At 53.1% G+C, this 14,469-nt stretch overlaps 1 protein-coding gene across 2 annotated transcripts in view; it reads left to right on the forward strand.

The window, feature by feature from the left end:
- slc5a6a (solute carrier family 5 member 6a) overlaps nucleotides 1-14,469 on the forward strand; it is an 80,923-nt gene that overhangs the window by 20,751 nt on the left and 45,703 nt on the right. Inside the window, exon 1 of one of the 2 annotated variants that reach the window (XM_078215203.1) lies at nucleotides 12,907-12,990. The exons of the other annotated variant lie outside the window; for it this stretch is intronic. The gene's annotated coding sequence lies outside the window, so the exon portion shown is untranslated. Of the gene's footprint in view, nucleotides 1-12,906; nucleotides 12,991-14,469 lie in introns of those variants that run through there. 2 annotated transcript variants of the gene reach the window in all.

The raw sequence follows: 14,469 nt of genomic DNA on the forward strand, positions 1-14,469 counted from the left end.
TGTGTATATCGGCGTGTGTGAGCGATATCGGCGTGTGTGAGCGTATATCGGCGTGTGTGAGCGTATATCGGCGTGTGTGAGTGTATATCGGCGTGTGTGAGTGTATATCGGCGTGTGTGAGTGTATATCGGCGTGTGTGAGTGTATATCGGCGTGTGTGAGTGTATATCGGCGTGTGTGAGTGTATATCGGCGTGTGAGTGCAGTATCGGCGTGTGAGCGCAGTATCGGCGTGTGTGAGCGCGTATCGGCGTGTGTGTGTGTATATCGGCGTGTGTGAGTGTATATCGGCGTGTGTGAGCGTATATCGGCGTGTGAGCGCAGTATCGGCGTGTGAGCGGAGTATCGGCGTGTGTGAGTGTATATCGGCGTGTGAGCGCAGTATCGGCGTGTGAGCGCAGTATCGGGGTGTGTGAGCGCGTATCGGCGTGTGTGAGCGCGTATCGGCATGTGTGAGTGTATATCGGCGTGTGTGAGCGTATATCGGCGTGTGTGAGCGCAGTATCGGCGTGTGTGCGTGTATATCGGCGTGTGAGCGCAGTATCGGCGTGTGTGAGTGCGTATCGGCGTGTGTGAGTGCGTATCGGCGTGTGTGAGTGCATATCGGCGTGTGTGAGCGTATATCGGCGTGTGAGCGCAGTATCGGCGTGTGAGCGCAGTATCGGCGTGTGTGTGTATATCAGAGTGTGAGCGCGGTATCGGCGTGTGTGAGCGATATCGGCGTGTGTGAGCGATATCGGCGTGTGTGAGCGATATCGGCGTGTGTGAGCGATATCGGCGTGTGTGAGTGTATATCGGCGTGTGTGAGTGTATATCGGCGTGTGTGAGTGTATATCGGCGTGTGTGTGTGTATATCGGCGTGTGTGAGTGTATATCGGCGTGTGTGTGTGTATATCGGCGTGTGTGAGTGTATATCGGCGTGTGTGAGCGATATCGGCGTGTGTGAGTGTATATCGGCGTGTGTGAGTGTATATCGGCGTCTGTGAGTGTATATCGGCGTGTGTGAGCGATATCGGCGTGTGTGAGTGTATATCGGCGTGTGTGAGCGATATCGGCGTGTGTGAGTGTATATCGGCGTGTGTGTGTGTATATCGGCGTGTGTGTGTGTATATCGGCGTGTGTGAGTGTATATCGGCGTGTGTGAGTGTATATCGGCGTGTGTGAGTGTATATCGGCGTGTGTGAGCGATATCGGCGTGTGTGAGTGTATATCGGCGTGTGTGAGTGTATATCGGCGTGTGTGAGCGATATCGGCGTGTGTGAGTGTATATCGGCGTGTGTGAGTGTATATCGGCGTGTGTGAGCGTATATCGGCGTGTGTGAGCGATATCGGCGTGTGTGAGTGTATATCGGCGTGTGTGAGTGTATATCGGCGTGTGTGAGCGATATCGGCGTGTGTGAGTGTATATCGGCGTGTGTGTGTGTATATCGGCGTGTGTGAGTGTATATCGGCGTGTGTGTGTGTATATCGGCGTGTGTGAGTGTATATCGGCGTGTGTGAGCGATATCGGCGTGTGTGAGTGTATATCGGCGTGTGTGAGTGTATATCGGCGTGTGTGAGTGTATATCGGCGTGTGTGTGTATATCGGCGTGTGTGAGTGTATATCGGCGTGTGTGTGTGTATATCGGCGTGTGTGAGCGATATCGGCGTGTGTGAGTGTATATCGGCGTGTGTGTGTGTATATCGGCGTGTGTGAGCGATATTGGCGTGTGTGAGCGATATCGGCGTGTGTGAGCGCGTATCGGCGTGTGTGAGCGCGTATCGGCGTGTGTGAGCACGTATCGGCGTGTGTGAGATATATCGGCGTGTGTGAGTGTATATCGGCGTGTGTGAGCGACATCGGCGTGTGTGAGCGATATCGGCGTGTGTGAGCGCGTATCGGCGTGTGTGAGCGATATCGGCGTGTGTGAGCGATATCGGCGTGTGTGAGCGATATCGGCGTGTGTGAGCGATATCGGCGTGTGTGAGCGATATCGGCGTGTGTGAGCGATATCGGCGTGTGTGAGCGATATCGGCGTGTGTGAGTGTATATCGGCGTGTGAGCGCAGTATCGGCGTGTGAGCGCAGTATCGGCGTGTGTGTGGAAATCAGAGTGTGAGCGCAGTATCGGCGTGTGTGAGCGTATATCGGCGTGTGTGAGCGATATCGGCGTGTGTGAGCGATATCGGCGTGTGTGAGCGATATCGGCGTGTGTGAGTGTATATCGGCGTGTGTGAGCGATATCGGCGTGTGTGAGCGATATCGGCGTGTGTGAGCGATATCGGCGTGTGTGAGTGTATATCGGCGTGTGTGAGTGTATATCGGCGTGTGTGAGTGTATATCGGCGTGTGTGAGTGTATATCGGCGTGTGTGTGTATATCGGCGTGTGTGAGTGTATATCGGCGTGTGTGAGCGCAGTATCGGCGTGTGTGTGTGTATATCGGCGTGTGTGTGTGTATATCGGCGTGTGTGAGTGTATATCGGCGTGTGTGAGTGTATATCGGCGTGTGTGAGCTATATCGGCGTGTGTGAGTGTATATCGGCGTGTGTGAGTGTATATCGGCGTGTGTGAGCGTATATCGGCGTGTGTGAGTGTATATCGGCGTGTGTGAGTGTATATCGGCGTGTGTGAGTGTATATCGGCGTGTGTGAGCTATATCGGCGTGTGTGAGCGCAGTATCGGCGTGTGTGAGCGCGTATCGGCGTGTGTGAGCGCGTATCGGCGTGTGTGAGCGCGTATCGGCGTGTGTGAGCGCGTATCGGCGTGTGTGAGCGCGTATCGGCGTGTGTGAGCTATATCGGCGTGTGTGAGCGCGTATCGGCGTGTGTGAGTGTATATCGGCGTGTGTGAGCGCGTATCGGCGTGTGTGAGCGCGTATCGGCGTGTGTGAGCGCGTATCGGCGTGTGTGAGCGCGTATCGGCGTGTGTGAGCGATATCGGCGTGTGTGAGCGATATCGGCGTGTGTGAGCGATATCGGCGTGTGTGGGTGTATATCGGCGTGTGTGAGCGATATCGGCGTGTGTGAGCGTATATCGGCGTGTGTGAGCGATATCGGCGTGTGTGAGTGTATATCGGCGTGTGTGAGCGATATCGGCGTGTGTGAGCGTATATCGGCGTGTGTGAGCGTATATCGGCGTGTGTGTGTGTATATCGGCGTGTGTGAGTGTATATCGGCGTGTGTGAGTGTATATCGGCGTGTGTGAGCGATATCGGCGTGTGTGAGTGTATATCGGCGTGTGTGAGTGTATATCGGCGTGTGTGAGTGTATATCGGCGTGTGTGAGCGTATATCGGCGTGTGAGCGATATCGGCGTGTGTGAGTGTATATCGGCGTGTGTGAGCGATATCGGCGTGTGTGAGTGTATATCGGCGTGTGTGAGTGTATATCGGCGTGTGTGAGTGTATATCGGCGTGTGTGAGTGTATATCGGCGTGTGTGAGTGTATATCGGCGTGTGTGAGTGTATATCGGCGTGTGTGTGTATATCGGCGTGTGTGAGTGTATATCGGCGTGCGTGAGCGCAGTATCGGCGTGTGTGTGTGTATATCGGCGTGTGTGTGTGTATATCGGCGTGTGTGAGTGTATATCGGCGTGTGTGAGTGTATATCGGCGTGTGTGAGTGTATATCGGCGTGTGTGAGCTATATCGGCGTGTGTGAGTGTATATCGGCGTGTGTGAGTGTATATCGGCGTGTGTGAGCGTATATCGGCGTGTGTGAGTGTATATCGGCGTGTGTGAGTGTATATCGGCGTGTGTGAGTGTATATCGGCGTGTGTGAGTGTATATCGGCGTGTGTGAGTGTATATCGGCGTGTGTGAGCTATATCGGCGTGTGTGAGCGCAGTATCGGCGTGTGTGAGCGCGTATCGGCGTGTGTGAGCGCGTATCGGCGTGTGTGAGCGCGTATCGGCGTGTGTGAGCGCGTATCGGCGTGTGTGAGCGCGTATCGGCGTGTGTGAGCGCGTATCGGCGTGTGTGAGCTATATCGGCGTGTGTGAGCGCGTATCGGCGTGTGTGAGCGCGTATCGGCGTGTGTGAGCGCGTATCGGCGTGTGTGAGCGCATATCGGCGTGTGTGAGCGCGTATCGGCGTGTGTGAGCGCGTATCGGCGTGTGTGAGCGATATCGGCGTGTGTGAGCGATATCGGCGTGTGTGAGCGATATCGGCGTGTGTGAGTGTATATCGGCGTGTGTGAGCGATATCGGCGTGTGTGAGCGTATATCGGCGTGTGTGAGCGATATCGGCGTGTGTGTGTATATCGGCGTGTGTGAGCGATATTGGCGTGTGTGAGCGTATATCGGCGTGTGTGAGTGTATATCGGCGTGTGTGTGTGTATATCGGCGTGTGTGAGTGTATATTGGCGTGTGTGAGTGTATATCGGCGTGTGTGAGCGATATCGGCGTGTGTGAGTGTATATCGGCGTGTGTGAGTGTATATCGGCGTGTGTGAGTGTATATCGGCGTGTGTGAGCGTATATCGGCGTGTGTGAGCGATATCGGCGTGTGTGAGTGTATATCGGCGTGTGTGAGCGATATCAGCGTGTGTGAGTGTATATCGGCGTGTGTGAGTGTATATCGGCGTGTGTGAGTGTATATCGGCGTGTGTGAGTGTATATCGGCATGTGTGAGTGTATATCGGCGTGTGTGAGCGATATCGGCGTGTGTGAGTGTATATCGGCGTGTGTGAGCGATATCGGCGTGTGAGCGCAGTATCGGCGTGTGTGTGTGTATATCGGCGTGTGTGTGTGTATATCGGCGTGTGTGAGTGTATATCGGCGTGTGTGTGTGTATATCGGCGTGTGTGAGTGTCTATCGGCGTGTGTGAGTGTATATCGGCGTGTGTGTGTGTATATCGGCGTGTGTGAGTGTATATCGGCGTGTGTGAGTGTATATCGGCGTGTGTGAGTGTATATCGGCGTGTGTGAGTGTATATCGGCGTGTGTGAGTGTATATCGGCGTGTGTGTGTGTATATCGGCGTGTGTGAGTGTATATCGGCGTGTGTGTGTGTATATCGGCGTGTGTGAGTGTATATCGGCGTGTGTGAGTGTATATCGGCGTGTGTGTGTGTATATCGGTGTGTGTGAGTGTATATCGGCGTGTGTGAGTGTATATCGGCGTGTGTGAGTGATATCGGCGTGTGTGAGTGTATATCGGCGTGTGTGAGTGTATATCGGCGTGTGTGAGTGTATATCGGCGTGTGTGAGCGATATCGGCGTGTGTGAGTGTATATCGGCGTGTGTGAGCGATATCGGCGTGTGTGAGTGTATATCGGCGTGTGTGAGTGTATATCGGCGTGTGTGTGTGTATATCGGCGTGTGTGAGTGTATATCGGCGTGTGTGAGTGTATATCGGCGTGTGTGAGCGTATATCGGCGTGTGTGAGCGATATCGGCGTGTGTGAGTGTATATCGGCGTGTGTGAGTGTATATCGGCGTGTGTGAGTGTATATCGGCGTGTGTGTGTGTATATCGGCGTGTGTGTGTGTATATCGGCGTGTGTGAGTGTATATCGGCGTGTGTGAGTGTATATCGGCGTGTGTGAGTGTATATCGGCGTGTGTGAGTGTATATCGGCGTGTGTGAGCGATATCGGCGTGTGTGAGTGTATATCGGCGTGTGTGAGTGTCTATCGGCGTGTGTGAGCGTATATCGGCGTGTGTGAGCGATATCGGCGTGTGTGAGTGTATATCGGCGTGTGTGAGTGTATATCGGCGTGTGTGAGTGTATATCGGCGTGTGTGAGCGATATCGGCGTGTGTGAGTGTATATCGGCGTGTGTGAGTGTATATCGGCGTGTGTGAGCGTATATCGGCGTGTGTGAGCGATATCGGCGTGGGTGTGTGTATATCGGCGTGTGTGAGTGTATATCGGCGTGTGTGAGTGTATATCGGCGTGTGTGAGCGATATCGGCGTGTGAGCGCAGTATCGGCGTGTGTGTGTATATCGGCGTGTGTGTGTGTATATCGGCGTGTGTGAGTGTATATCGGCGTGTGTGTGTGTATATCGGCGTGTGTGAGTGTCTATCGGCGTGTGTGAGTGTCTATCGGCGTGTGTGTGTGTATATCGGCGTGTGTGAGTGTATATCGGCGTGTGTGAGTGTATATCGGCGTGTGTGTGTGTATATCGGCGTGTGTGAGTGTATATCGGCGTGTGTGAGTGTATATCGGCGTGTGTGAGTGTATATCGGCGTGTGTGTGTGTATATCGGCGTGTGTGAGTGTATATCGGCGTGTGTGGGTGTATATCGGCGTGTGTGAGTATATCGGCGTGTGTGAGTGTATATCGGCGTGTGTGTGTGTATATCGGCGTGTGTGAGTGTATATCGGCGTGTGTGAGTGTATATCGGCGTGTGTGAGCGATATCGGCGTGTGTGAGTGTATATCGGCGTGTGTGAGTGTATATCGGCGTGTGTGAGTGTATATCGGCGTGTGTGAGCGATATCGGCGTGTGTGAGTGTATATCGGCGTGTGTGAGCGATATCGGCGTGTGTGAGTGTATATCGGCGTGTGTGAGTGTATATCGGCGTGTGTGTGTGTATATCGGCGTGTGTGAGTGTATATCGGCGTGTGTGAGTGTATATCGGCGTGTGTGAGCGTATATCGGCGTGTGTGAGCGATATCGGCGTGTGTGAGTGTATGTCGGCGTGTGTGAGTGTATATCGGCGTGTGTGAGTGTATATCGGCGTGTGTGTGTGTATATCGGCGTGTGTGTATATCGGCGTGTGTGTGTGTATATCGGCGTGTGTGAGTGTATATCGGCGTGTGTGAGTGTATATCGGCGTGTGTGAGTGTATATCGGCGTGTGTGAGCGATATCGGCGTGTGTGAGTGTATATCGGCGTGTGTGAGTGTATATCGGCGTGTGTGAGCGTATATCGGCGTGTGTGAGCGATATCGGCGTGTGTGTGTGTATATCGGCGTGTGTGAGTGTATATCGGCGTGTGTGAGTGTATATCGGCGTGTGTGAGTGTATATCGGCGTGTGTGAGCGATATCGGCGTGTGTGAGTGTATATCGGCGTGTGTGAGTGTATATCGGCGTGTGTGAGCGTATATCGGCGTGTGTGAGCGATATCGGCGTGGGTGTGTGTATATCGGCGTGTGTGAGTGTATATCGGCGTGTGTGAGTGTATATCGGCGTGTGTGAGTGTATATCGGCGTGTGTGAGCGATATCGGCGTGTGTGAGTGTATATCGGCGTGTGTGAGTGTATATCGGCGTGTGTGAGTGTATATCGGCGTGTGTGAGTGTATATCGGCGTGTGTGAGTGTATATCGGCGTGTGTGAGTGTATATCGGCGGGTGTGAGCGATATCGGCGTGTGTGAGCGTATATCGGCGTGTGTGAGCGTATATCGGCGTGTGTGAGTGTATATCGGCGTGTGTGTGTGTATATCGGCGTGTGTGAGTGTATATCGGCGTGTGTGAGTGTATATCGGCGTGTGTGAGCGATATCGGCGTGTGTGAGTGTATATCGGCGTGTGTGAGCGATATCGGCGTGTGTGAGTGTATATCGGCGTGTGTGAGTGTATATCGGCGTGTGTGTGTGTATATCGGCGTGTGTGTGTGTATATCGGCGTGTGTGAGCGATATCGGCGTGTGTGAGCGATATCGGCGTGTGTGTGTGTATATCGGCGTGTGTGAGCGATATCGGCGTGTGTGAGCGTATATCGGCGTGTGTGAGGGATATCGGCATGTGAGCGCAGTATCGGCGTGTGAGCGCAGTATCGGCGTGTGTGAGCGCGTATCGGCGTGTGAGCGCAGTATCGGCGTGTGTGTGTGTATATCGGCGTGTGTGAGTGTATATCGGCGTGTGTGAGCGTATATCGGCGTGTGAGCGCAGTATCGGCGTGTGAGCGCAGTATCGGCGTGTGTGAGTGTATATCGGCGTGTGTGAGTGTATATCGGCGTGTGTGAGTGTATATCGGCGTGTGTGAGCGTATATCGGCGTGTGTGAGCGCAGTATCGGCGTGTGAGCGCAGTATCGGCGTGTGAGCGCAGTATCGGCGTGTGTGAGTGTATATCGGCGTGTGTGAGTGTATATCGGCGTGTGTGAGTGTATATCGGCGTGTGTGAGCGTATATCGGCGTGTGAGCGCAGTATCGGCGTGTGAGCGCAGTATCGGCGTGTGTGAGTGTATATCGGCGTGTGTGAGTGTATATCGGCGTGTGTGAGCGCAGTATCGGCGTGTGAGCGCAGTATCGGCATGTGAGCGCAGTATCGGCGTGTGTGAGTGTATATCGGCGTGTGTGTGTGTATATCGGCGTGTGTGAGTGTATATCGGCGTGTGTGAGCGTATATCGGCGTGTGAGCGCAGTATCGGCGTGTGAGCGCAGTATCGGCGTGTGTGAGTGTATATCGGCGTGTGTGAGTGTATATCGGCGTGTGTGAGTGTATATCGGCGTGTGTGAGCGTATATCGGCGTGTGAGCGCAGTATCGGCGTGTGAGCGCAGTATCGGGGTGTGTGAGCGCGTATCGGCGTGTGTGAGCGCGTATCGGCATGTGTGAGTGTATATCGGCGTGTGTGAGTGTATATCGGCGTGTGTGAGTGTATATCGGCGTGTGTGAGCGCAGTATCGGCGTGTGAGCGCAGTATCGGCGTGTGTGAGTGCGTATCGGCGTGTGTGAGTGTATATCGGCGTGTGAGCGCAGTATCGGCGTGTGTGAGCGCAGTTTCGGCGTGTGTGAGTGCGTATCGGCGTGTGTGAGTGTATATCGGCGTGTGTGAGCGTATATCGGCGTGTGAGCGCAGTATCGGCGTGTGAGCGCAGTATCGGCGTGTGAGCGCAGTATCGGCGTGTGTGTGTATATCAGAGTGTGAGCGCAGTATCGGCGTGTGTGAGCGTATATCGGCGTGTGTGAGCGTATATCGGCGTGTGTGAGCGATATCGACGTGTGTGAGCGATATCGGCGTGTGTGAGTGTATATCGGCGTGTGTGAGTGTATATCGGCGTGTGTGAGTGTATATCGGCGTGTGTGAGCGATATCGGCGTGTGTGAGCGCGTATCGGCGTGTGTGAGCGCGTATCGGCGTGTGTGAGCGATATCGGCGTGTGTGAGTGTATATCGGCGTGTGTGAGTGTATATCGGCGTGTGTGAGTGTATATCGGCGTGTGTGAGTGTATATCGGCGTGTGTGAGCGATATCGGCGTGTGTGAGCGCGTATCGGCGTGTGTGAGTGTATATCGGCGTGTGTGAGCGATATCGGCGTGTGAGCGCAGTATCGGCGTGTGTGAGCGATATCGGCGTGTGTGAGCGATATCGGCGTGTGTGTATATCGGCGTGTGAGCGATATCGGCGTGTGTGAGTGTATATCGGCGTGTGTGAGTGTATATCGGCGTGTGTGAGCGATATCGGCGTGTGTGAGCGATATCGGCGTGTGTGAGTGTATATCGGCGTGTGTGAGCGATATCGGCGTGTGTGAGCGATATCGGCGTGTGTGAGTGTATATCGGCGTGTGTGAGCGATATCGGCGTGTGTGAGCGATATCGGCGTGTGTGAGCGCGTATCGGCGTGTGTGAGCGCGTATCGGCATGTGTGAGTGTATATCGGCGTGTGAGCGCAGTATCGGCGTGTGTGAGTGTATATCGGCGTGTGTGAGTGTATATCGGCATGTGTGAGTGTATATCGGCGTGTGTGAGCGCGTATCGGCGTGTGTGAGTGTATATCGGCGTGTGTGAGCGTATATCGGCGTGTGTGAGTGTATATCGGCGTGTGTGAGCGCAGTATCGGCGTGTGTGAGCGCAGTATCGGCGTGTGTGAGTGTATATCGGCGTGTGAGTGCGTATCGGCGTGTGTGAGTGTATATCGGCGTGTGTGAGTGTATATCGGCGTGTGTGAGTGTATATCGGCGTGTGTGAGCGCAGTATCGGCGTGTGTGAGTGCGTATCGGCGTGTGTGAGTGTATATCGGCGTGTGAGCGCAGTATCGGCGTGTGAGCGCAGTATCGGCGTGTGTGAGTGTATATCGGCGTGTGAGTGCGTATCGGCGTGTGTGAGTGTATATCGGCGTGTGTGAGTGTATATCGGCGTGTGTGAGTGTATATCGGCGTGTGTGAGCGCAGTATCGGCGTGTGTGAGTGCGTATCGGCGTGTGTGAGTGTATGTCGGCGTGTGTGAGCGTATATCGGCGTGTGAGCGCAGTATCGGCGTGTGAGCGCAGTATCGGCGTGTGTGTGTATATCAGAGTGTGAGCGCAGTATCGGCGTGTGTGAGCGTATATCGGCGTGTGTGAGCGATATCGGCGTGTGTGAGCGATATCGGCGTGTGTGAGTGTATATCGGCGTGTGTGAGCGATATCGGCGTGTGTGAGCGATATCGGCGTGTGTGAGCGATATCGGCGTGTGTGAGCGATATCGGCGTGTGTGAGCGATATCGGCGTGTGTGAGTGTATATCGGCGTGTGTGAGTGTATATCGGCGTGTGTGAGTGTATATCGGCGTGTGTGAGTGTATATCGGCGTGTGTGAGTGTATATCGGCGTGTGTGAGTGTATGTCGGCGTGTGTGAGTGTATATCGGCGTGTGTGAGCGCAGTATCGGCGTGTGTGAGCTATATCGGCGTGTGTGAGCGCGTATCGGCGTGTGTGTATATCGGCGTGTGAGCGCAGTATCGGCGTGTGTGAGCGCGTATCGGCGTGTGAGCTATATCGGCGTGTGTGAGCGCGTATCAGCGTGTGTGAACTATATCGGCGTGTGTGTATATCGGCGTGTGAGCGCAGTATCGGCGTGTGTGAGCGCGTATCGGCGTGTGAGCTATATCGGCGTGTGTGAGCGCGTATCAGCGTGTGTGAACTATATCGGCGTGTGTGTATATCGGCGTGTGAGCTATATCGGCGTGTGTGAGCGCGTATCGGCGTGTGTGTACTATATCGGCGAGTGTGAGTGTATATCGGCGTGTGAGCGCAGTATCGGCGTGTGTGAGCTATATCGGCGTGTGTGAGCTATATCGGCGTGTGTGAGCGCGTATCGGCGTGTGTGAGCGCAGTATCGGCGTGTGTGAGCTATATCGGCGTGTGTGAGCGCGTATCGCCGTGTGTGAGCGCAGTATCGGCGTGTGTGAGCGCGTATCGGCGTGTGTGAGCGCAGTATCGGCGTGTGTGAGCTATATCGGCGTGTGTGAGCGCGTATCGGCGTGTGTGAGTGTATATCGGCGTGTGTGAACTATATCGGCGTGTGTGAGCGCAGTATCGGCGTGTGTGAGCTATATCGGCGTGTGTGAGCGCGTATCGGCGTGTGTGAGTGTATATCGGCGTGTGTGAACTATATCGGCGTGTGTGAGCTATATCGGCGTGTGTGAGCGCGTATCGGCGTGTGTGAACTATATCGGCGTGTGTGAGCGCGTAACGGCGTGTGTGAGTGTATATCGGCGTGTGTGAGCTATATCGGCGTGTGTGAGCGCGTATCGGCGTGTGTGAACTATATCGGCGTGTGTGAACTATATCGGCGTGTGTGAGCGCGTATCGGCGTGTGTGAGTGTATATCGGCGTGTGTGAGCTATATCGGCGTGTGTGAGCGCGTATCGGCGTGTGTGAACTATATCGGCGTGTGTGAGCTATATCGGCGTGTGTGAGCTATATCGGCGTGTGTGAGCTATATCGGCGTGTGTGAGCTATATCGGCGTGTGTGAACTATATCGGCGTGTGTGAGCGCGTATCGGCGTGTGTGAGCTATATCGGCGTGTGTGAGCGCGTATCGGCGTGTGTGAGCTATATCGGCGTGTGTGAGCGCGTACCGGCGTGTGTGAGCTATATCGGCGTGTGAGCGCAGTACCGGCGTGTGTGAGCTATATCGGCGTGTGAGCGCAGTACCGGCGTGTGTGAGCGCAGTATCGGCGTGTGTGAGTGTATATCGGCGTGTGTGTGTGCGAGCGTACATTGGTGTGTGTTCTATGCATGGACATGATTGAAGGTGAGAGGACCAGTGGAAAGAGTGGTTAATAAAGCACAGACTAATGGGCACAGAGGACAGCAGCTCCCTTACATTTGTTATTAATGTGGAGATGCCGGCTTTGGACTGGGGTGGGCACAATAAGAAGTCTCACAACACCAGGTTAAAGACTCTCATTCCAACCATTATCTTGCAGTTGTGTCTCTGTTTATATATGTCGTGTTTGTGAACCCACCTCTTCACTCACCTGATGAAGGAGCAGTGCTCCGAAAGCTCGTGCCACCAAATAAACCTGTTGGACTTTAACCTGGTATTGTGAGACTTCTTACTGATTTATTATTGTCACATATACTGGGATACAGTGAAAAGTATTGTTTCTTGTGCGCTATACAGACAAAGGGCGGCACGGTAGCGCAGTGGTTAGCACTGCTGCTTCACAGCTCCAGGGTCCCGGGTTCGATTCCCGGCTCGGGTCACTGTCTGTGTGGAGTTTGCACATTCTCCTCGTGTCTGCGTGGGTTTCCTCCGGGTGCTCCGGTTTCCTCCCACAGTCCAAAGATGTGCGGGTTAGGTTGATTGGCCAGGTTAAAAATTGCCCCTTAGAATCCTAAGATGCATAGGTTAGAGGGATTAGTGGGTAAAATATGTGGGAGTCGGGCCTGGGTGGGATTGTGGTCGGTGCAGACTCGATGGGCCGAATGGCCTCCTTCTGCACTGTAGGGTTTCTATGATTTCTATGAAAGCATACTGTTCATAGAGAAGGAAAGGAGAGAGTGCAGAATAATCAGAACTAGGGTGTGGAGAAAGATCAACTTAATATAAGGTAGGTCCATTCAAAACTCTGATGGCAGAAGCTGTTCTTGAGTCGGTTGGTACGTAACCTCAGACTTTTGTATCTTTTTCCCAACAGAAGAAGGTGGAAGAGAGAATGTCCGGGGTGCGTGGGTTCCTTGATTATGCTGGCTGCTTTTCCGAGGCAGCGGGAAGTGTAGACAGAGTTAATAGATGGGAGGCTTGTTTTTGTGATGGACTGGGTTTCGTTCACGACCTTTTGTCGTTTCTTGCGGTCTTGGGCAGAGCAGGAGCCATACCAAGCTGTGATACAGACAGAAAGAATGTTTTCTATGATGCATCTGTAAAGGTTGGTGAGAGTTGTGGTGAACATGCTGAATTTCCTTAGTCTTAGAACATAGAACAGTACAGCACAGAACAGGCCCTTCGGCCCACGATGTTGTGTCGAACTTTATCTGAAACCAAGATCAAGCTATCCCACTCCCCATCATCCTGGTGTGCTCCATGTGCCTATCCAATAACCGCTTAAATGTTCCTAAAGTGTCTGACTCCACTATCACTGCAGGCAGTCCATTCCACACCCCGACCACTCTCTGCGTAAAAACCTACCTCTGATATCCTTCCTATATCTCCCACCACGAACCCTATAGTTATGCCCCCTTGTAATAGCTCCATCCACCCGAGGAAATAGTCTTTGAACGTTCACTCTATCTATCCCCTTCATCATTTTATAAACCTATATTAAGTCTCCCCTCAGCCTCCTCCGCTCCAGAGAGAACAGCCCTAGCTCCCTCAACCTTTCCTCATAAGACCTACCCTCCAAACCAGGCAGCATCCTGGTAAATCTCCTCTGCACTCTTTCCAGCGCTTCCACATCCTTCTTATAGTGAGGTGACCAGAACTGCACACAATATTCCAAATGTGGTCTCACCAAGGTCCTGTACAGTTGCAGCATAACCCCACGGCTCTTAAACTCCAACCCCCTGTTAATAAAAGCTAACACACTATAGGCCTTCTTCACAGCTCTATCCACTTGAGTGGCAACCTTTAGAGATCTGTGGATATGGACCCCAAGATCTCTCTGTTCCTCCACAGTCTTCAGAACCCTACCTTTGACCCTGTAATCCACATTTAAATTTGTCCTACCAAAATGAATCACCTCACATTTATCAGGGTTAAACTCCATTTGCCATTTTTCAGCCCAGCTTTGCATCCTATCTATGTCTCTTTGCAGCCTACAACAGCCCTCCACCTCATCCACTACTCCACCAACCTTGGTGTCATCAGCAAATTTACTGATCCACCCTTCAGCCCCCTCCTCTAAGTCATTAATAAAAATCACAAAGAGCAGAGGACCAAGCACTGATCCCTGTGGCACTCCGCTAGCAACCTGCCTCCAATCCGAAAATTTTCCATCCACCACCACCCTCTGTCTTCGATCAGACAGCCAGTTACCTATCCAATCTTCTGAGAAAGTAGAGACATTGGTGGACTTTAAACATAGAAACTAGAAGCAGGAGTAGGCCATTCGGCCCTTCGAGCCTGCTCCACCATTCATCTTGATCAAGGCTGATCATTGAATTCAACATCCTGATTCCCCCTTCCCCCCATATCCCTTGATCCCTTTAGCCCCAAGAGCTATAACTAATTTCTTCTTGAAATCAGACAGCATTTTGACCTCAACTACATTCTGTGGGAGTGAATTCCACACATTCACCACTCTCTGGGTGAAGAAATATCTCCTCAGCTCAGTCCTAAAAGGTTTACCCCTTATCCTCAAACTATGACCCCTAGTTCTGGACTCCCCCACCATTGGGAACATTCTTTC

Source organism: Mustelus asterias, chromosome 6 (assembly GCF_964213995.1).
Source record: "Mustelus asterias chromosome 6, sMusAst1.hap1.1, whole genome shotgun sequence".
NCBI lineage: Eukaryota > Metazoa > Chordata > Chondrichthyes > Carcharhiniformes > Triakidae > Mustelus > Mustelus asterias.